Source organism: Camarhynchus parvulus, chromosome 24 (genome assembly GCF_901933205.1).
Source record: "Camarhynchus parvulus chromosome 24, STF_HiC, whole genome shotgun sequence".
NCBI classification, from domain to species: domain Eukaryota; kingdom Metazoa; phylum Chordata; class Aves; order Passeriformes; family Thraupidae; genus Camarhynchus; species Camarhynchus parvulus.
Genome location: NC_044594.1, coordinates 6067423 through 6091626, shown reverse-complemented (window position 1 = coordinate 6091626; position 24204 = coordinate 6067423). Strand labels below are relative to the sequence as shown.

The 24204-nt window shown below is 47.1% G+C and overlaps 1 protein-coding gene across 3 annotated transcripts in view; it reads right to left on the bottom strand.

Moving 5' to 3' along the window:
• Positions 1-23618, bottom strand: part of PKNOX2 (PBX/knotted 1 homeobox 2) — a 97925-nt gene extending 74307 nt beyond the window's left edge. For 2 of the 3 annotated variants that reach the window (XM_030964955.1, XM_030964953.1), the window contains exon 1: positions 23528-23618. The gene's annotated coding sequence lies outside the window, so the exon portion shown is untranslated. The remainder of the gene's footprint in view (positions 1-23527) is intronic. The other variant, XM_030964957.1, reaches the window with a different exon arrangement.
• Between the last annotated feature and the right edge of the window lie 586 nt (positions 23619-24204).

Sequence of the window (24204 nt, the reverse complement as noted above, 5' to 3'; positions counted from 1 at the left end):
GGTACCGGCAGGATGAGTCCAGCTGGGAAGACAGTGGGCAAAGCTCTGGAAAATTGGGGGGAAATTGGACTATTCTGGGGCTTTTTAGACAAAAAAAAAAAAAAACTCCTGTTGGAGGAGTAGTGGAGTGTGGTGAGAATGTGTGTGGGAGGAAAAGAGGGAGATGGAGATGTGGGAGAAGTGTGCAAGGAGTGAGCACAGAACGATGTCTCAAGTTTTTGCTTTTGTGTTTTTCAGATCCTGAACTGGACAATTCCTAACTCTGAACTCCTTACAGAGTGTCAGTCAGCTCTCTTCTCAGTCTGCTCAGCCAAAATAATCCTGCCAGGCCTGAGAACCAAGGACACCCAACAGCCTCAGGTCCCGAAAATTATAAATAAAAGTGAATTGGGGAGGAGCAAACTGGGGGAATGGGACTTCATTAGCTGCAGCTGTAATTGGAGAATTAATCCCTGATATGTAAATGCACCAGACTTAAATCTGCCTGAAAAACTCGTGACCCCTGTCCATGCTGGGTGCAGCCTCTGGGAGGCTCTGAGTGCCCAAGGTGTGTCTGGTAAAGGCCTTTCAGAAATTCCCACTTCATTCTCTAACTCTGTCTGGCCTCTGTTCCAGGCAGCCACTCCAAGGCATCACCAGAGTGAGCAGGGAGTGAGTAAGGAGTGAGCAGGGAGTGAGTAAGGAGTGAGCAGGGAGTGTGCAAGAATTGTGCATGGGCGCTGGGAGCATGCCCCACCTTCCCGCTCCTTAAAATCCCATTTGATTTCCTGAAATTCACTTTTTCTCTCAATTAAAAAAAACTAAATTATGTCTTATATTTAAATATACAGCTATAAATATTACATATATATGACCGTGCATTTATAACATATTGTATATATTATATCCATTATATATTACCTATATGTTTAACTATATATTAAAATAGTATATAGTACTTTATATATTATTTTATATATCATATAGTATTACATTATATATATTATTATATATAATTATATTATTTTATCATATAGTATTGTATTATACATTCAATATTATATATATTATTTTATTATTGTATATTATTTAATTTTATCGATTTATTTTTACATATACACACACTGTCTATAATATATAGACACACTAAATAATTTTTATCTATATTATTTATTATAAAAAACAAATACAGAGATAACATAGCTGATCCTATATCTAATAATACAGTATTACATATAATAGAGGTATCTATATTCTATATAGTCTATATTATATTTTATCTTTTATACTCCATATTATCTATTACTGTCATTCTCATACATATTAATTATATTCCAAAGATATATTAGATATTTTATATCTCTTATAATCTACAATATCTCATATACTTATGATATCATAGATATTTTAAACTACATTGCATATCGTATCATATAATTATATAAATACATGCATGATGTGTAATTTATGGAAAACCCATGGTTCAGCCCCTATTTTATATAAAATATATGTATTTTAAATCCCAACCCACAGTTCAGCCCCTACAGACACGCTGTAAAAAAAATCCCAAACCTGAAGGATCACTTCCCATCGGAGAGAAATGTGGAATATAACAGCTGGGATGGAATATAACACCTGGGATGGAATATAACAGCTGGGATGGAATATAACAGCTGGGATCGCACACATCTCCTTTCTGGATCTCAGATGAGATCTACTGAGAAACAGCAGGATTTGAGGTATTTGGGAATATCTCGTTTACAAGGATCCATTCCAGTCCATCCCATTCTAGTTAATGCAAAGTGAGTTTGCTCAGAGGTTCCCATGGAGGGTGGCAGAAATAGGAATCCTTAGGAGAAAAACCAACACCTTGACATAGACACCCACAACCTGGGAGTGAATGGAACTTTCCAGAACCGGCAAGAATTTCCTACCTGAACTTCCTGAATTCATTTTCCTGATTCTCCTGATTCTGCAGGATTCTGCTATCCTGGCATTGCGGCTCTTTGCAGAAAATCCAATTTATTCTCCAACAAATCCACTTTTACTGCAACACCACAAGACACCAATGATGATTTTGGGGCCGCTTTAGATCCTCAAAACCCTTTTGCTAATAAACCATCCCAGGTAAGCCAAAACCCTCTGGAATTTGGTATCTGCACCAGAAATCCATCTACTTTTTGATGCACAATGTGTGACCACAAAGGGGTTGTAGGTAGCAACTCCTCTAAATTTTTTTTGGGGGGGAATGGAAAATCATATTCAGGGTTGCAAGAATGAATTAATTTGCCAAAGCAGCGTTTGCATCCCGCATTCCCAGCGGGAATTTTGCAGTAGCCAAGTGGAAAGGTTTATTTAGCCGGGAGCGGCGCTGCCTTCACAAACATTTCCCCTTATCCAGCAGGGAGAACCTCACCAACCGAAAGGAGATTTAATTAGTGAAAATCTCGTTAGGCAAACGAAATTATCCGTAAGACAATCCCGCTCTGGACAGGGGGGTGATTAACCAGCGCCATTAATCGGGAGCGCTGCTCCAACAGGCAGCGCTGCTCCGGGCTGGGGGGGCTGCGAGGGCACCACGGCCCCACCCCCTCCGTGCCTGCCGAAAAGCCCTTGAGCATCTCATCAGCTCACCTTGATTGCATCATGCAAATTGCAATTAGCTTTTCCTTTCATCACCCCAGAAAACAGGGGGAAAAAAAAAAAAAGGTATTTTGGGGGTGAGGGCGCAGCAACCCCCAAAATTCGGGAGTGGTACCCACGGGATGCTGTGCCTGCATCCCAGCACGGAGCACTGAGTGAGGCAAATGCCATTTTTAAAGTTATTCTGAGAGATTTTGTGATGGTTTCCAGCTCTTACAGAAGGGTTTTTTACCCTAAAGATGTGGGTGTTTTCTCACTGGTCCCTGGGGGCCACCAAACCCTTCTGGGGGCTTCGAAATCCTGCCAGGGCCACCAAACCCTCCTGTGGGCCACCAAACCCTCCTGGGGGACACCAAACACTCCTGGGGGCCACCAAACCCTCCTGGGGGCCACCAAACCCTCCTGGGGGACACCAAACACTCCTGGGGGACACCAAATCCTTCTGGGGGCTTCTAAATCCTACCAGAGCCACCAAACCCTGCCAGGGCCACCAAAACCATCCTGGGGCCCACAAACCCCTGCCAGGGCCACCAAAACCTCCTGGGGCCCACAAACCCATGCCAGGGCCACCAGACCTTCCTGGGGGCCACAAACCCATGCCAGGGCCACCAGACCTTGCCAGGGCCACCAAACCCCCACGTGCAGAACAGCAAGGGCATTGTGGAGGCAGCTCAGAAGTGCAGGAAAAGCTGCAAGAGCTGAGAGCACAGACTGGGCTGCTCCAGAATTGACCTTGGAGGTGGTGACACGGCCACTGCTCTTTAACCTCCCACTTTAGCAGGATGTCACAGAGCCACCTGTAAAAATCAACAAGTCAGGGCAAGAGAAGCCTTCCCTTTGCCAGGAAGTCCTGCAGGATGCCTTTAAAAATGAGGGGGAAAAGCCAAAACCTCGTAAAATGTGTGCCCAGCAAACACTCATGGGTTTTATATCTATAATTACATCTATATAGCTCTTGTTCATGAGGAGTCCCTAGGGACCTCACCCCATGCAGCTCCAAGTTTGAGCATCCCTAAAATGATGATTCCCACCCCCATCAGCTCCCAAGTCTGGAGGAAGAACACAATATTGCCCTCATCACCTAAAAAACTGGGAAATGTGGGAGTTTTTAGATGCAGGGTGAAGATGAGCTCACTAAAAACCACCCAGGGATGCATCAGGTTCCAGGTGGAGTGAGGAGATGGAGCAGGGGGAGGATGGATGCTGAAGGAATGACCCACCTGATGTCACACAGGTAATTGAGAAACACCAATTAAATCCCAGCTGGCAAGGCCCAGTATATTAATTCCCCATATATTACATTCCCAAATATGTTCTTCCACTGTATTCTCCAATATATCATATTTATATACATATAATGTCTAAAACATTGTATTTCCCAATATATATACAGGGAATAAGATCTCATTTTCTTCAATACATTCAATATTTCCCAATATTTTCTACTCCCTAATATATTCCCCAACATCATACATTTTATATTCCCCAATAAATAAATAAATAAACATATATATATGTTATATATAATATATACATGCATACAAATATATATATTTTTAAATAGATAGATAGAAAGATAGATAGACAGATAGATAGATAGATAGATAGATAGATAGATAGATAGATAGATAGATGGATGGAATATTATTTGCACTGCCCTTAATTAAAATTGATTCAGAGGCTGCAATTAACACAATTCTTTGAATATTTTTGCAATATCTATCAATTGTTTTCTACATCTTGGGCTCAATTTACTGCTGTCCAACTTCTGCCACAAATTCGTGGAGTTTTGAGCAAAACCCACTTGATTTTTGTCAGGAAAAAGGAGTTTATCCTTTAAAGATCTTTACTAGATCCCACTCTCAGGACAGCAAAAAAAAACCCTGGAAAATGTGGTTTTATTTAAAATCTGGTTTCATCTGAAGGTCAGATTTTACTGAAAAGTTGTTTTTAAAGATAACTATTGATGGGCAGCAGGTTTGGATGGGAAAAACTTGGGCATCAGATGTGCTAAAATCCATTCTGGGATGAGATGGGAGTGACCAGCCTGGCAGCACAGGATGTTTGACATTTGTGGGGTTTTGGGGAATTTACTTCTGGGTGAGTTTTGGGGAATTTCCATCCAAAAGTGACAATGGGTCTGGAATTTGCAAAGCTCTGCACAGACCTTTGGTGTGTGGGAGGCTTTAATGGAGGTGCCCTGTGAGCAGCTTTGCTAATTGGGGTGCTCCATCAGGACCTTGGCTGATTGGGGTACCCCAAAAGCCCCTTTGCTAATTAGGGGGCCTGGCTGGAATCTTTAATTTGGGTGCCCTGCAAGCATCCTTGATGATTGGGGTACCAACTCAGTCTTTGCTAATTAGGGTGCCACATCAGGGTCTTTGCTAATTAGGGTGCTCTGTGAGGAGCTTTGCTAATTTGGGCACTCTGATGAGGTCATTAATTTGGGAACCCTGCAAGGAACCTCAGCTCATGCGCACACCCTGAGAGCTCCGTGGCTAATTCAGGTCCCATGCCACCATCTCTGCCATGCAGGTGCCACACCAGGCTCTCTGCTGACTAGAAGGCCCTGCCATGACCTTCCCTGATTTGGGTGCCTGGTTGGCATCTTTATTTTTTGTGCCCCACGAGCATCTGTGCTAATTAGGGTGCCCTGTAAGGGTCTGTGCCAAGCAGGTGCCACCCCATGGCCATGCCACCCTTGGTGCCCTGAAGGGGTCTCAGGTGCCTCGGGCACTGAGCACTGAGTGATGCAAATGCCATTTTTGAAGCTATTTTAAGACATTTTGTTATTATTTCCAGCTCTTACAGGAGGTTTTTATACCCTAAAGCTGTGAGTGGTTTCACACTTGGCCCTCCAGGTCATGAGCAGCAGATGACACAAGGCAGGACAGAGGTGACACCGCTCCTGCCTCGCTCTGGGATGCTCTGTGGGCAACCCAGCCTGGGCAGGACGTGGCTGCATCCATCCCTCAGCTACAGGAATGGCTTTACATCCCAATATCCTGCCAGGAACAGGCTCAGGACGTGGGTGCATCCATCCCTCAGCTACAGGAATGGCTTTACATCCCAATATCCTGCCAGGAACAGGCTCAGGACGTGGGTGCATCCATCCCTCAGCTACAGGAATGGCTTTACATCCCAATATCCTGCCAGGAACAGGCTCAGGACGTGGTCCTATCCATCCCTCAGCCACAAGAATCACTCTGCATCCCAAAGTCCTGGCAGGAGCAGGTTCAGGACATGGCTGCATCCACCTCTGAGGTACAGGAATGGCTTTACATCCCAAAATCCTGCCAGAAACAGATTCAGGACACGGCTGCATTCACCCCTCACCTTCAGGAACAGCTTTAGATCCCAAAATCCTGCCAGGAACAGGTTCAGGACACGGCTGCATTCACCCTCAGGTACAGGAATGGCTCTGCATCCCAAAATCCTGCCAGAAACGGGTTCAGGAGGTGGGTGCATCCGTCCCTCACCTACAGGAATAGCTTTAGATCCCAAAATCCTGCCCGGGGCAGGTTCAGGACATGGCCTCATCAATCCCTGAGCCACAGGAATGGCTTTGCATCCCAAAATCCTGCCAGGAGCAGGCTCAGGACATGGCTTCATTCACCCTCAGCTCAGCTACGTCCCAAAATCCTGACAGGAACAGGTTCAAGACGTGGCCTCAACCATCCCTGAGGTACAGGAATGATTCTGCTTCCCAAAATCCTGCCAGGAGCAGCCTCAGGATGTGGCTGCATCCATCACTCAGCTTCAGGAACAGCTTTCCATCCCAAAATCCTGCCAGGAGCTGGTTCAGGACATGGCTGCATTCACCCTCAGGTACAGGAATGGCTCTGCATCCCAAAATCCTGCCAGGAGCAGGTTCAGGATGTCGCCCTATCCATCCCTCACCTTCAGGAACAGCTTTAGATCCCAAAATCCTGCCAGGAGCAGGCTCAGGACATGGCTGCACCAGGTACAGGAATGGCTTTACATCCCAAAATCCTGCCAGGAGTGGGTTCAGGACATGGCTGCATCCACCCCTGAGGTACAGGAATTACTTTCCATCCCAAAATCCTGCCAGGACTGGGTACAGGACGTGGCTGCATCCATCCCTCACCTACAGGAATGGCTTTAGATCCCAAAATCCCACCAGAAATGAGTTCAGGACATGGTTGCATCTGTCCCTCAGTTATAGGAATGGCTTTACATCCCAAAATCCTCCGGGAACAGGGTCAGGATGTGGCCTCATCCATCCCTCACCTACAGGAATGGCTTTAGATCCCAAAATCCTGCCAGAAACGGGTTCAAGACATGGCCCTACCCATGCCACAGCTACAGGAATGGCTCTGCACCCCAAAATCCTCCCAGGAGCAGGTTCAGGACATGGCTGCATTCACCCTCAGTTATAGGAACGGCTTTACATCCCAAAATCCTGCCAGGAATGGGTTCAGGACACAGCTGCATCCACCCCTCACCTTCAGGAACAGCTTTGCATCCCAAAATCCTGGCAGGAGCAGGTGATGCCCATCCCTGCAGGGTATGGGGCAGCTCCTGGGATGCCTCACTGCCATCAGAGCATCCCAAAATGCCATCTGCAGCCCCCACGCCGCATTAATGGCTCCTGTTTTGCTAATTGTACAAACCTAATGGGGGAAGGAGCTGGCAGGGGGAAAAAAAAGGGTAATGGCCATCAGGCCAGCAATAAAGCAAAATTAATGGGCTGTGGGAAGAAATCGTGTCCACTTAATCCCAGCTTTGGAACTCGACTCGGGCCCGGAACGCCAGGGGGGGTTGCTGTGTGCCGAGGTCACTCCCGGACTGCAGGGCAGGGTGGGAGGGGACAGCAAAGAGCAGCAGCATCCTCCAGGGCTGGAGGGCTGCAGGCAGCAGGAGAGGGGACAACTCCCGCGGCACAGGGCAGAGATGGACAGGAATGCTGCTGAAAAACACCTTCAGCTGGGGATAGCTGCTTTTTATCTCCTTTTAATTTATTTTTTTCCAATTTTCCTTCTTTCTTTTTTCTTCTTTCCAATTTTCTCTTCTAACATTTTTCTATTTTGGTTTTTTCCAGTTTGATTTTCTTTTACCAATTTTCCTTTTTATTTCCTTTTTCTATTATTTTTCCCCATTTTCCCTTTTACTTTTAATCCATTTTTTCTTTTTTCCATTTTTGCTTTATTGCTTCTAACTAACCATTTCTTTTCATTTCCCCTTTTCTTTTTATTGTTTCCTTTTTTTCCCCACTATTTTTTTACCAAGTTTCTTTTTCTTTTTACTTCTGTTTTCTTTTTTTCCCCCATTTTTTCATTTTTCATTACCATTTTTCCTTCTTTATTTCCTTTTTTTAACCAACTCTCTTTCTATTTCCCATAGAAAAAGGAAAACAATTTCCCCACCACAAAGCAGAAAAAATTCACTCAAACCTCTAACCCAGCAGACAGGGATGCTGGTGTAGGACACCACCCAAGGATTCCCAATCCCTATTTTCACTCTCACCCATCCAACTTTTTCCCCAGCCCTGCTTCATCCCAATAAAAATTTAATTATGTTGTGATTTTTGCTTGCCCTGGAACAAAAATCCAGTGCACAAATATCCCTGTTCCTAAAGGGATGGAGATAAGACTCATCCCAAACTTTCCCTTTGGACTAAAAAATACTAAACAAAACAAAACAAAACAAAAAGACCAAAAAAACTACGAACACCACAAAAAACTTTAGCCCATAAATTTGGGTAGGAGTAAAGCTCTTCATTGTAGGAAAATTAGAATTAGAAGTGGATGTGGAACATTTCTGTGAAGTTGTACAAATACAGATGTGAGTGGACATCACCAACGTTTGGAAAAATTCAAATTATCTGCATTTTCCAATCAAACTGTCCTGCCCAGGAGCCAAAAACAATCCAGTAAAATCCCAGTAAACCCCAGTGGTTTGTATTAATGCCCCAAATCATACTGAGAGTGAGAGTCCAGCTGCTCTGCCAGCATCCCCCAGCCAGGCCCCACTCCCAGCTCCTGTCTGGGATGGCTCCCTCCAACCACCCCAAACCCCACTGGAGGTTGGGGAGCTTCTTCCCATGGGAAAAATCCTGATTTTTTTTTTCCTGAAAATACCCAGGGGGGATAATTTTTCTTTTTTTAAATGCTCCTATTGTTGAGGAGCCACTTAGGGCTGGGGAAGATGGGAATGATGGATTATCCCACGCTGGAGCAGGGATGCTCCAGCTCCCTGTGAGCAGGGATACAGGATCATCCTGGGCTGGAGCAGGGATGCTCCAGCTCCCTGTGAGAAAGGACACAGGGATCAGGGATCATCCTGGGCTGGACCAAGGATGAAGCTCCCTATGCACACAGTGAGCAAGGATACAGGGATCAGGGATCATCCTGGGCTGGAGCAGGGATGCTCCAGCTCCCTGTGACAAAGGATACAGGGATTATTCCAGGCTGGAGCAGGGATGCTCCAGCTCCCTGTGCACAGGGCAAGGATATAGGGATCACCCTGGCTGGAGCAGGGATGCTCAGGGATGCTCCAGCCCCCTGTGAGGAAGAATACAGGGATCAGGGATCATCCAAGGCTGGAGCAGGGATGCTCCAGCCCCCTGTGCACAGGGCACCAAGCAAGGATACAGGGATTATCCAAGGCTGGAGCAGGGATGCTCAGGGATACTCCAGCTCTCTGTGCACACAGTGAGCAAGGATACAAGCATCACCCAAGGCTGGAGCAGGGATGCTCCAGCACTCTGTGAACAAGGATACAGGGACCAGGGATCATCCCAGGCTGGACCAGGGATGCTCAAGGATGCTCCAGCTCCCTCTGCATACAATGAGCAAGGATACAGGGACCCTCCCACACTGGACCAGGGATGCTCCAGGCCCCTGTGTACAGGGATACAGGGATCAGGGATTATCCCAGACTGGACCAGGGATGCTCCAGCTCCCTATGAGCAAGGATACAGGGACCATTCCAGGCCAGACCAGGGACACTCAGGGATGCCCCAGCTCCCTGTGCTTGGGGCACCAAGCAAGGATACAGGGATTATCCCAGATTGGACCAAGGATGCTCCAGCTCCCTGTGAACAAGGATACAAAGATCATCTCAGGCTGGACCAGGGATGCTCAGGGATGCTCCAGCTCCCTGGCACACAGTGAGCAAGGATACAGGGATCATCCCAGGCTGGAGCAGGAATGCTGAGGGATGTTCCAGCTCCTGTGAGCAAGGATACAGGATCATCCTGGGCTGGATCAGGGATGTTCAGGGATGCTCCAGCTCCCTGTGCCTGGGGCACCAAGCAAGGATACAGGGATCATTCCAGACTGGACTAGGGATGCTCCAGCTCTCTGTGAGCACCCTGGCTGGACCAAGGTTGCTCAGGGGTGCTCCAGCTCCCTGTGCACACAGTGAGCAAAGATACAGGGATCAGGGATCACCCTGGCTGGAGCAGGGATGCTCCAGACCCCTGTGAGAAAGGATAAAGGATTATCCCAGGCCAGATCAGGGATGCTCAGGGATGCTTCAGCTCCCTGTGCACACAGTGAGCAAGGATACAGGGACCATCCTGGGCTGGACCAGGGATGCTCCAGCTCCCTGTAAGGAAGGATACAAGGATCATCCCAGGCTGGAGCAGAGATGCTCAAGGATGCTTCAGCTCCCTGTGAGAAAGGATACAGTGATCATCCTGGCTGGACCAGGGATGCTCAGGGATACCCCAGCTCCCTGTGAACAAGGATAAAGGGATGAGGGATCATCCTAGGCTGGACCAGGGATGCTCCAGGATGCTCCAGCTCCCTGTGGGCAAGGATACAGAGATCATTCCAGGCCAGACCAGGGATGCTCAGAGATACTACAGCTCCCTGTGCACAGGGCACCAAGCAAGGATACAGGATCATCATGGGCTGGAGCAGGGATGCTCAGGGATGCTCCAGCTCCCTGTGCACACAGTGAGCAAGGATACAGGGATTATCCCAGACAGGACCAGGGATGCTCGAGCTCCCTGTGAGCACGGAGGATCATTCCAGACTGGAGCAGGGATTCTCCAGCTCCCTGTGAGCATCCTGGCTGGACCAGGGTTGCTCAGGGATGCTTCAGCTCCCTGTGCACACAGTGAGCAAGGATACAGGGACTACCCCAGGCTGGACTGAGGATGCTCCAGCTCCCTGTGCACAGGGCAAGGATACAGGGACTACCCCAGGCTGGAGCAGGGATGCTCCAGCTCCCTGTGAGCAAGGATACAGGATTGTCCCAGGCTGGAGCACGGATGCTTCAGCTCCCTGTGCACAGGGAGCAAATCAGGCACCCAATACAGATTTACTCAATTCCCAGACGTTTCCCACAAGGATTCAAGCTGTTCACGTGGAAAACTAAACCAGGGCTGCAGGCACGAGCTGTTTTGATGGCCTGACAGCAGAAGGAGGAGCGAGCTCATGTAAATAAAGGCGGGATGGCACCGAGGGAGGCGCTGGGCCGGCCGTGCCCCGAGGCTGCCGGGGCTCAGGTTGCAGGATCCAGCGGGGGATTGTGGGGCACGCAGCTATTTTGGGATTGGGGATATCATTTCACCAACAATTCCCCTCAGTTTCATGTGACACGGACCCAGCATCCCTAAAATAAACGGGGACTACACCCCGTCTTAAAGGGAATGGAAACAGAAATGTTAAATGGAGTAACAGCATCCAAATTGGTGTTAAGGATTTGCCTTATCTTATTTCTAGCAAGGAGAATAAATGCACACCAGGGGCAAAATGCACTTTGGATTTCAGCAAATATTTGGAAATCTTGTTAATTAATGGTACAGTGGACACAAAGATGCAGCTGAGATCCAGAGCTTGGGATCACAGAGGGATTTGGTGGATGTTTATATTGCATTTGGGGAGTTTTCCCATGCACATGAAAAATAAACAAATAAGAACTTTGCACTTGGTCCCTGCCAGTGACATGCTCAGGGTTCCTTACCCAGAGCAGCAGAAAGATGTGATGCTCCATGTGCCAAAATAGCAAAATAATTTGGAAGAAAATTGTTATTCACTGATTTTTCCCCTACTGTGCAGTGAGTTCAATGGGGATTTTTGCTGTTTGGGGCCAAAAATCTCAGATTTAGGATTATCCCCACTCGTGCAGCCATGTTACTGCTTAATTTTATTGTACATTAAAAGAACTTTATATTAGACATATTTCTATTAATTGTATTGATTGTATTTATTATTATTAATGCTATATAATATATATTATATTATATTATATATATATTATATACAAAATATATAAAATACATTATATAAAAATATATAATATATACAATATTAAATATATAGTAAATATTATACTATTATATATTGTATATATTGTGTATATATATAATATATATTATACTATACTACCTAATAAAATTCACTAATATATCCTAATCTATTCATGGAAAACTTTCATTTATCAGCTGGAAAAATCATCTCCATCTCCTAGGGAAGATCAACATCACTTTTAGCAGCTAAAACTCACTCAGCAGCAAGTCTCAAATTTCTTTTAGACCCCATTGCTGCAGCTTTATTCCGTGTTTTTCCCCTTCCTCGCTTGCAAATGAAATGTAAAGTTTGAAATTCAGGTTGTGACCAAAAAAAAACAGCACAGGGAGAAGGAATTTTCCAGGAAACTGAAAATCCACCAAGCTCATGCACTCGGGCACTGGCAGGGGGAGCACCAGGAGGGTGTGCACGTGAATCCAGCTGGGTTTTTTCCCTGGAAATCACCACTGGGATGTTCAGTTTGCACCAGAAAAGTTCTTTTCCTTCAGGAATGCATGAACAGGTTGATCACCAGCTGCACTTTGCTATGGGGGACAAGATTTTCCTCCTCCAAAACTGCCCAGCACTCACACTGCTCTCCTGCATAATAATTGCCTCTTATCAACCAACTGATTGATAATTTCCTATTATAAATCAACCACTATTTTTATTATAAATCAATAATTTTCTGTTACAACCTGATCCTTTACTTTCTATTATAAAATCCTTTGCTTTCTATATATTTCCATTATAAATCCATCAATAATTTCCTAGTATAAATCAATCCATATTTTTTTCCTATTAATCAACCCACTATTTTCTATTACCAATCAATCCACAAATTTCCCACTATAAATCAATCAACCCACAATTTTCCACCTCAAATCAGCCAATAAATTTTTATTAGGAGCAAACCAACTCCTGACTTTCTCTTCCAAATTGATCCATTGATCATTTTCTATTAGAACCCAATCAACCTTTGGCTTTCGAGTATCAATCAATCAATCAATCGGGTTGCACTCTGAGTCAATTAATTGGAATGAATTTGATGCTGGTTGAGTTGCTGCTGGGCTGACAGCCCCCCAGACCCCCCCAGCAGGTATTTACAGCCTCTGTGGCTCATCCCCACTGCCCTCAGCCCCAGCCATTAATTAAATTAGCACAAAGAGGGGCTTGTTGAGCGCTCCAGCCTCCAGAACCAGCAGCAAACAAAGGGGGGGATTCTGTCTGCCCAGCTCAGGGGGGCTGCAGGGGGCTTGGGGAGCCCCCCCCGCCCGCCCCACCCCAGGGCAGACAGGGGGGGAGCACGCACACTGGGTGAATGCTAATTAAATTCTTATTCAGTTGGGATTTAGCCATCACTGATCAATTTACACCAAATTTAACAGAATTTACAAGATTTACAGATTTTACCAGAAGAGGCTGGAGCACAGTTCAGCCACTTCCCAATCTTGGGCACCCCCCAGGGCAGGACTGGGTGTGGGCCGCCCGGGAGCAGCTGGGGATGGCAATCCTGCTATGGGAATTAAATCTCTTATTGCAGTTGGGATTTAGCCCATCACTGCCCAGATTTACCAGAATTTAAACCAAATTTATCAGAATTTACACCAGATTTACCAGATTTTACCAGAAGAGGCTGGAGCACCAGTTCAGCCACTTCCCAATCCTTGAGCAGCCCCCAGGGCAGGACTGGGTGTGGGAGCACGGCTGGAGCAGCTGGGGATGGCAATCCTGCTATGGGAATTAAATCCCATATTGCAGTTGGGATTTAGCCCATCATTTCCTAGATTTACACCAGATTTACACCAAATTTATCAGAATTTACACCAGATTTACACCAGATTTACCAGATTTTACAACAGATTTACACTAGATTTACCAGAAGAGGTTGGAGCACCAATTCAGCCACTTCCCAATCCTTGAGCATCCCCACTTTTTCACAGCCCTGCTGCACTGAGCAGCCCCCAGGGCAGGACTGGGGTGTGGGAGCACGGCTGGAGCAGCTGGGGATGGAAATCCTGCTATGGGAATTAAATCCCATATTACAGTTGGGATTTAGCCCATCACTGCCCAGATTTACACCAGATTTACCAGAATTTACACCAGATTTACACCAAATTTACACCAAATTTACCAGAATTAACACCAAATTTAACAGAATTTACACCAGATTTACCAGATTTTACCAGAATTTACACCAGATTTACCAGATTTTACACCAGATCTATCCAAATTTACCAGAATTTACACCAGATTTATACCAAATTTATGAGAATTTACATCAGATTTACCAGTTTTTACACCAGATTTACACCAAATTTATGAGGACTTACACCAAATTTACCCGATTTTACACCAGATTTACACCAAATTTATGAGAACTTACACCAGATTTACCCGATTTTACACTACATTTACAAGATTTTACACCAGATTTACACCAGATTTACCAAGTTTTACCAGAAGAGGCTGGAGCACCAATTCAGCCACTTCCCAATCCTTGAGCATTCCCAGTTTATCACAGCCCTGCTGCACTGAGCCCCTCTCCAAGCACAACTAAGTCCGGGTGAAAATGCTCCCAGTGATTCCTGCAGGGATAACAGCGCTGGGAATTTCTCTGGCTTTCCCCCTGTTGAGCCAAATCCCTCTCTAAACGGTTGCAGAGAAAAGAACCCCCCTGATGTCTCTACCTTGAGATAACCCTGGCCACTTGCCAGGTACTCAGCTATTAAAGATGCTACTAAATCGCTTTATTTCGTGGTTTTAGCATAAATATTCTCACCAGGACCTTCAGCTGCACTGTTTGGGGTGTTAAATTTAAAAGGGAAAGAAGAGGGAAATAAAAATTTTAAAAATCATTTTGGAGGTTGTTTAGGCAAGGAGGAATGATTTAGCATGGTACAGGGTGGGATTAAGGTGGCAAAGGTCACGTTGAAAAGAAGGAAAAGCTCCTGGTGTAAGGAGAAAACATGAAATGCTCAAAAAGAGTGAAAAAAAAACTTGATAAAAAGTGATGGTTGACACAGTGGGATTGGGGGGGGGGGCAGATTTGTATGAGGAAAAATAGTGGGAATAGGGAATAAACCCATGGGGGTTCCTGGTCTGGGGGAGTCACAGCCAGAAGCTGGAGGAGCATCACTAGAAATGGACAAATGTTGGTAAAAATGCATCAGAATCCCTGGAATTGCACCAGCAGCCTCAAACTGGGATAAGCACCCACAAAATTGTAGCAGCATTGCTAAAATCAGATGAGAGACACTTAAAAATGCACCAGCACCCCTAAAAGTGCATCAATACCCCAAAAGTTGGACCAGCATCCCTAAAACTGCACCAGCAGCCCTAAAACTGCATCAGTATCCCTAAAAATGCAACAGTATCCCTAAAATTGGACCAGCATCCCTAAAGTTGGACCAGCATCACTAAACTCACACCAGCATCCCTAAAACTGCACCAGAATCCCTAAAAATGCACCAGAATCCCTAAAATTGCAACAGCAGCCCTGAAACTGCAGCAGCGTCCCTAAAAATGAATCAGCATCACTAAACTCACAGCAGCAGCCCTAAAAATGCACCAGCAGCCCCAAAATTGCACCAGCAGCCCTAAAACTGCATCAGTACCCCTAAAGTTGGACCAGCATCACTAAACTCACACCAGCACCCCTAAAACTGCACCAGCATCCCTAAAATTGTACCAGCATCCCTAAAGTTGGACCACCATCCCTAAAGTCACACCAGCATCCCTAAAACTGCACCAGAATCCCTAAAATTGCAGCAGCAGCCCTGAAACTGCAGCAGCATCCCTAAAAGTGAATCAGCATCACTAAACTCACAGCAGCAGCCCTAAAACTGCACCAGCATCCCTAAAATTGCAGCAGCAGCCCTAGAAATGCACCTGTAGTCCTAAAATTGCAGCAGGATCTCTAAAATTTCACCAGGAATTTCAAATTAGATCAGCATCACTGAAGGCAGATGAGCATCCCTGAAGTTGCACCATCATTCCGAAAACTGAAGGAGCATCACTAAAACTGCATGGATGAAAATTGCCCTGGCATTCCTAAAACTGGCACCAGCACCCCTGAAGTTGGAGAGGGATCTAAAAAAAAAATCTAAATCTGAAAATCACATCAGCATCACCTTACAGGAAAACAACCCTTTGGTAGCATTTAGTATTTAATTCGTTATTATCTTTAATTATTTACTTTTTATTGGTTGTTGAGTATGTATTACTATTTCTTTTTTATTGTTCATTTTTTTATGATAGTTAAGTTTGTTCTTTACCATCCCACTGACAAAGTGCTCCCACTTCATTCTTTTTTTTGTTTTAGAGCAATTAATTAATTGCAGGAGTTACAAGACCTTGGAGCTGGCAGCAAGATATAAAGAAACCAATTTCTGCCCATAAATGCATTAAAAGACCTTTGCAGGCATTTTATATAAATGGGATTTTCTTGGGATTGAGATCAAAACTAATAAGAATTTATTTCTTTTTTATTTCTTTTTTTTTTTAACTCCTCCAGCAAAGTTCAGCTCCTCAGAATTCAGATTTTGGGGGGGTTTTTTGAATAATTCTACCTAAATTGGGTGAGTCAGAGCAAGGTCAGAATGAGAGGTGGGATGGAGAGCATGGGATGCAGGATGGTCTGGAAGGGAGACCTCCACCCACCAAGCCTGAGCCAATTATTTATAATTATTTATTATGAGCTGATGAAGGGAATAATAAAATACAAGACTTGGAGAGGGCTCAGCTCATCAGAAAAATGAGAAAAATCAAGCAGGGAAAGGAGGAAAACCAAGCAGGGAAAAGAACAAAAATCAAGCAGGGAAAGGAGAAAAATCAAGCAGGGAAAAGAGGAAAATCAAGCAGGCAGGAAAAGGAGAAAAATCAAGCAGGGAAAAGGAGAAAAATCAAGCAGGGAAAAGGAGGAAAATCAAGAGGGAAAAGGAGGAAAATCAAGCAGGAAAAAGGAGAAAAATCAAGCGTGGAAAGGAGGAAAATCAAGAGGGAAAGGAGGAAAAAAAGCAGGAAGAAAAATCAAGAGGGAAAAGGAAGAAAATCAAGCAGGAAAAGGGAGAAAAATCAAGCAGAAAAAGGAGAAAAATCAAGCAGGGAAAAGGAGGAAAACCAAGATCGAAAGGCAGGAAAAGGAGGAAAATCAAGCAGGGAAAAGGAGGAAAATCAAGAAAAAGGAGGAAAATCAAGCAGGGAAAAGGAGGAAAATCAAGCAGGGAAAAGGAGAAAAATCAAGCAGGGAAAAGGAGAAAATCAAGCAGGGAAAAGGAGGAAAAATCAAGCAGGGAAAGAAGAAAAATCAAGCAGAGAAAAGACTTTTTTTGGGGGGATAGCATCAAAATCTCCATCCAGGCTCCCAGCTCGGCAACAGGCAGCATTGGGATGGAGAAATTAGCAGCTTGGAACAATAAATTCCCTTTTAAATTTATTGCTCAGGAGCATTAAAAATGTCTAAAGTGGTTTCCATCCAGCAGCACCGTGGGAATTCATTCGCCCAGGGATCCAGGAGCTGGTAATTGCTATTCTCCAACTTGCCTTGGAAGCTTCAAGTAGTGTTTAAAAAAAAAAACATTTAAAGGGCTTTATAAAGCCATGAAGTGCCCTCCATGTACCTGGGAGTGATGGAGCTGGGAGAGGCTTCACCAAAAATTCCTGGGAATAACACACTGCTGATCTGGTAATGGAAAGGAAACTGTTACAATTCAATATTGGAATTTTTTTTTCATTATTTGGCCAAGTTTTGCCTTGCTGGTGGCAATATCAGAGAGTCTGGGATGGAAAATGTTGGGTTTGCTGCTTGGGTAGTGCTGGGCTGCCAAAAATGAGGGGAGAAAAGGAGGAACAAAGAGAGAAAAAAGGCAAAATAGTAAAGGAAAAAATAGAAGTTAAAAAGGGAAAGAGAAAAGGCAAAAAAAGAAAATTTAAAAGGGCAGAAAAGGGAAAAATAGGAGTGAGAAATACAGAGGGGGAAAGGGAAAAAACATTAAATATTACCCCTTTTTTAGGGGGGGAAAAAAGGAAAGAAAAGAAAGGAAATCAAAGCAAAAAGGGGAAGAGAAAAGATTTTTAAAAGGAAAATAAGGACAATCAAGGGAAAAACAAAACAGAAAAATGAAATTATTTTAAAAGAAGGAAAAAAAAGGAGAAACGAAAAAGGTAATACTGAAAAAGGGAAAAGGGGAAAAAAGAAAAGACAGGAAAAAAGAAGACAAAGGAAAATAGTAAAAAAAATAAAGGAGAAAAGGTGAAAAATGGGGGAAAAAAGAAGAAAAGGGGGGGAGGAAGGGGAAAAAGGAGGAAAATTTGGGTAAAGAGTGGGGGGAATAGGAAAAGAAAATCAGTTTTGCTTTTTTCCTGACATGGAAAAAATTCCAAGGGGGTGAAGCTCTGGGCCAAGGCTGAAGGAGCTCCGGGGTCCGGGGGAGGCTGAGGCTGCTCCTGCTCCCTCCGGGATTTCCCCTCCAAACCCCACTCCCAAACACATCCTCAGACAAACATGAAACGGGGCAAGAAATAAAACAGAAGCTTCCCATGGCTGGGCCAAAATTGGGATTATTTTTAATTGGCTTTCTGAGATTTCTGGCAGGGCTCCAGGCAGCCAGCACAGTCAGGGAAGGGAAAACCTGGCCAAAAACTCTGGGTTCAGTAATAACATTTTTCATAGTTTCTGTAACACCTTGTTAAAGCCAAAAGCTCCGGATTGAACATCAGTGGGGAACTTTTTTCCCCTCAAAACAAGCTGGGTTTCACTCTCTCTCCTCCACCTGCACCAAATAATTTGATTTTTGGGGAGCATCAGCAGTGCTGCACACCTAAAGCTGAGGGTTTGGTGAGGCTACCTGGATATTTGGGTTTTTGCTTTGTATGGGAGGGATGGCACAGGTGGCACAGGATGCTGAAAGGTGGGGGAAGCATGGCCTGGAAAATGAAAGTCAAAGTAAAAAAAATCAAATAGTGATAAAGCAGAAAAAATGAAATAAAAGTTAAAAAAAAATTAAGATCAAAAATAAAACAATAACAAAAACTGAGCAATAGTAGACAATAATAAAACAGTAATAAAATAAAATAAAATAAAATAAAATAAAATAAAATAAAATAAAATAAAATAAAATAAAATAAAAAAAATAAAATAAAATAAAATAAAATAAAATAAAATAAAATAAAATAAAATAAAATAAAATAAAATAAAACAATACAATAATAAAATAAAACAATAATAAGCACCCCGAGCTCACCAGGCGCTTATTAACTAAACCAGTTAATCTAAAATGAAAAGAACACAAACCAAAAAATTAAATAAGATGAAATAATCAAAAGAAAACAAACCAAAAAATGAAATAAGATGAAATTAAAATTAAACTAAACTAAAATAATAAGTAAATAATTCTTAAAAATTGTGGACATGGTGCTTTGGGAAGTGGTTTAGTGGTGGATTTCAAGGTCTTTTGCAACTCAACTATTTAACAAACACCAAATAACCAGAGTTGGGACTACCCAGGGTTTGTGTTCCTCCTTGGAAGAGGAAAAGCCAAAAAAATAGGATATAATCAAGCAGTTGGGAAGCACTGAGGCCAAATTCCCTTCTTATTTATACAGCTGCAAATCACAGCTGGGCAAAGGCAACCTCATCCTGCTGGGACCACGGCTCCATCCCACCAGCATCAGCAACAGGATTTGCCCATCCCATCAGGATTTGCCCAAGGGCATCACCTGCAGCACCCCCTCAGTCCTTTCAGGGCTGGAGGCAGAGATAAACCCGAGTTTAAATTTAATTGAGGATTAATTCCCATCCTTCCGGATTATTATTTGGAGCCGGCATCTTAATGATCTGACTAATGATGCTGGGAATTAATTTATTTTGGGGCTAATTAGAGGGCATTTGTTAACACCCTCTTTGGTGGTGGCAAAAATTATTTGGGAATCGAGTATTTGATTCAAGTGCATGGGATGTTAAATGGAACTGGGAATTGTCTGGATCCAGTAAATTATCCCACTACCACCCCAAAAAATCAGATTTTTACGTGCTGCAGTGAAGTGAGGATGGGGAATAAGTGGGGACAGGATGCTGGGATGCATCAGCCTAAAACAAAGATGATCCTGATGCTTGATCTGGCTTTCCACCAGGACTGCAGAAGCCAAATCTCCCTTAGTTTATCCCTAGCTGTGGCCAAAGTTTCCTCCTGGCTTTAGGAAGTGTGGGCTGTGCTCCTTGCACCCCTCTCAGCCCATCACCTTCCCTCATTTCACTGATTCCTCCAAGCCACAGCAGCTCCCAGCAAAATCAATTGCGCCAAACTGGGGTGTCCCAGCACCCCAGGGTCATTTTCTCCATATCTTCAGGAAATATCCCAAGAATCCATCCCACAAACCCAACCAGGATGCAGATGGTACCCAGAGGTGCAGTCCTGCACCCCTGAGGATGAGGAGGGATGGATGAAGGATCACTTCCCAGCAGGACCAAACCAATACTTAAGTTTTGTGGGAGGACAAAAAAACCTTGTTATCACTCAGAGATTTATAGGTGCTGTCCATCAACTTGGAAAAAAGACAAGAAATAATTCAGAAGTTCCCTGGAAAAGTCAAAATCACCCAAAATCCACAGCTGCCCCATGAGGGTCTTGCTTTATCCTTGAGTTGGAAAAAGATTTATTCCTGATGTGCCAGAGGGGTAAAACACTCTTCTCCCAATACAACTTCATGCATTTAATCCAAAAGAGGAGATTTCCTTTAAAAAATAAAAAAAATCTTACGAAAAAATATGAGATTTCCTTAAAAAAGGTGACTTCCTTCAAAAAAACCACTTTTCCCTAAAAAAAAAAATAGGTTTCCCTTAAAAAAGGCGTAACTTTTTAAAAAAGGCAATGTTCTCAAAGAAAGGGAGATTTCCATAAAAAACAATATTTCCTTTATTTCCCTCTCCCAAAAATGATGGAGGGAAAATGGAATCTGGTCCTGCAAGCGCAGTGGATAAACTCAGCATCGCTTTTCTCCCTGTTTTTTCCCTCACCCCACGATATCAGGGAGTGTTTAATGTTATTTATAAATAAATATCTAATATTATAAAGATCTCAGGTTAAAGTGAAAGGGCTTATGGGCTGGCTTTGGGAGGGCAAGGGCTGCAAAATGCCTTAAAAAGCCCAATTTTGGGATGCTAAGGAGCAGAGCATCTCCTTCTCTTCCTGACACTGCCAGCTCCCCTATTAACCTCTCCTGTAATTAGCCTCAAGCAATTAACTTTTGCTCCTAACGAAGGAATCTCAGTGCAGGGAGTTAAATAAAATAGGAGGGAGGAGGGGAAAAAAAAATAAGGGGGAATCCTGATCCCATCATCCGCCTGCTCCATACAGCTTAAACCCAAAACAAGGCGCTGCTTTTTCACCCAAATCTCCCAAAATCCAATGGATTCACCCAAACCCCTCTCCCCATTCACATGAGGCTGGAAAGAGCCCCCCAAACATCAGATCCCAAAGGTTTTGGGGTGGTTTTTATTCAGGGAGCACCCACTTTTCCGCAAGGGGATGATGCCAGGCACACCGAGTCAGCAGTTTTGGAGGCAGGATGTCCGAAAGTTTCATGAAATCCAGGTCCTCTGAGCCACACTCTGCTTTTCCCCACTCCAACCCCAAAACCTTTCAGGATTTAAAAGCAAAATAAGTTGAAAAAAGCCAAATTAAGCCATTTCCTCTTCTATTTTCTGCTTCTCCCCGGCAGACAGCTGTCCCGCATCCCAGCCAAAAATAATCCATCCCCCCCCTTTCCTCCATCTAATCTCCCCGGCTGGGAGTTTGAAAATATCCTGCCGGGTTTAGGGTTTCCCGTTACCCGGTGGGCGGCGAGATAGTGGGAAAAAAGATCCTTGGGAGCGAGAAAAACCGGGAAGAGCCCAAACAAAGAGCCCGAGCCCAAGTTGAGCTTGGACACCTGGCGAGGGCTGGGATGAAGTGGAGGGACACCCCAAGCCCCGGCAAAACTTCCCGAGCTGCACAATGCCACCGGCGGAGCCACCCTCCCGCAGACGGAAATGCAACAAAAAATTGCTGGATAAATTTCAAATAATAATTATTATTATGATGATGATGATTATGATGATGAAGAAGCCCTCCCTGCATTGCTGCAGAGCCACTAAAAGGGATTTCTGGAGTATTCATCCAACCCTGTGGGATGGGCTGGAGCTGCCAAGGGGTCCCGTGGAGGGTTCCAGGGGGAAGGGGGTGCCCTGGGGGAATTGGGGTGCGCCAGGAGAAGGCGGCACCCGGGGGCTCTCGGGGTGCACGGGGGGTTTGTCCCGGGAGAGCCGGCGGGATGCGGCATTCCTGCCAGGGCCACGCTCGGGCACTGGCGGCGAGCCCGCATGAGGCCCTGCGGGGCGGCACCGCTGGCCCCCGGCCCGGCGGCTGCCCCGGGGGGCACCCCGAGCTCCCCGGGTGCTTTGCACGGCCGGGATGCTGCAGATAAACGAAACGCCCCCAGCACCGCCCGCTGCAGCCCCCCAGCCACCCTGCACGGGGGGAACTTTCCGGGCACGGAACGGCCCGAGCCGGGGGCTCCAGCCCTCTGAGGGGCAGCCGTGACCGGCTGAGGGGGCTCCAGCCCTCTCCGGGGCCGTGACCGGCTGAGGGGGCTCCAGCCCTCTGAGGGGGAGCCGTGACCGGCTGAGGGGGCTCCAGCCCTCTGAGGGGCCGTGACCGGCTGAGGGGGCTCCCGCCTTCCCCGGGGCCGTGACCGGCTGAGGGGCTCCAGCCCTCCCCGGGGCCGTGACCGGCTGAGGGGGCTCCAGCCCCCTGAGGGGGAGCCGTGACCGGCTGAGGGGGCTCCAGCCGTCCCAGGGGAGCTGTGGGGAGCTGAGGGGGGCTGGCATCCCCGGGAGAAGGTTGCGAGCAGCCGGGGGGGATGGCATGGGGCCGGGGCGCTGCAGCCCCCAGGGAGGGCTCAGCGAGCGGCCCGAGGGCCGGGGCAGCCCCGCCGGGAGCGCTCCCCGCGCTCGGGGCTCCGCGGCCGGCCCCGCTCACGGCAGCGAGCACGGGGGGTGCGACCCCCGGGGAGGCGCTGCAAGGGAAAGGGAGGGGAAGGGGGGGTCTGCAGGCGGCCGGGGGTCGCAGCCCCGCTACAAGCACGGCAGACGGGAGGAGGCTGCAGCCGGCCGTGGGGTACGGCCCCCCGAAAAGCCCCGCCAGCCTCCCGGGCTCTGCGAGCGGCAGCTGCAACTTGTATGGGGGGGCTGCAACCTTCGGGCTGGGGGTGCGCGACCCGCAGGCACCGGACACCCTCGGATGGCCGCAGCCGGCCGGGGAATGGGGAGCAGGGGGTGCAGCCCGCCCCGATCGCTGCGTGCCCCCAAAATCGCCGCGCCCGGCCGAGGGGGGCACGGCGGAGAACCGCAGCGGCACGGCCGGCCGGAGGGCAGCCCGCAGGGGGAACCGGACACCGCGCACGGACAGCCGCGCTGCCCCGGCCCCGCACGGCCGGGGAGGCGGCGGGAACGGCAAGTTACTTCCCACACCGGAGGGATGGGGGGTTGGGGGTGTCCCCGCCGCCGCCGCCGCACGTGCCCCGCCGCCCGCGCCGCTTTGTCCGCCGGGCTCCGCGGCTCCGCCCGCCCCGCGCGGCGGCCCCGCCGTGAGTGACAGCCCTACCTGCCCGCCAATCTTCATCACACCGACACCGGCCTGACAGCGCGGCCGCCGCTCGCCGCCCGCCCGCCCGCCCGCCCGGCCCCGCCGCGCCGCCGCCGACAGGCCCCGCCCACCGCCCGCAGCGACACGCCCCCCACGCCGAGCCACGCCCCCTACGAGCCCTCCCCGCCGCTTGGTCACGCCCCTGACCACGCCCCCTCGCTGCCCCCTTAGCGCCCCTGCTGGCCGGCGCTGCTGCGCCCCCGCCCCAAACGGAGCCACCTCCCCCACCCCCGGACCCCCGAACCCCCCGGGACAGCGCTCGGACCCTGCCCCGGCCAGCCCTGCCCCTGCTGCCCTCAGCCCGATTCCCCGCACCACACCTGCCTCCTCAGCAGCATCCCTCCCCCGGTTTATCTCCCAAATATACTGCCCCGCACCCCCCACCTATTGCCCTAACACATATTGCCCCCCAACACATATTGCCCCCTCCACAGCATCTGCTCCCCTCCATATTTCCGCCTCCCTCCCCCCGAATGCTTGTGCCACCCCGGACAGATTCAGAGCCTCAGTGGCCTTGGTGACCCCAACTCCCACCCCGGACACCCCTGGAGTCCCCCCTCCATCAAGCCCCCCATGGGGGTACCAAACCCGTCCATCCCCCAGCACCACCTTGACCTTTAGGGTACCCAGTGAAA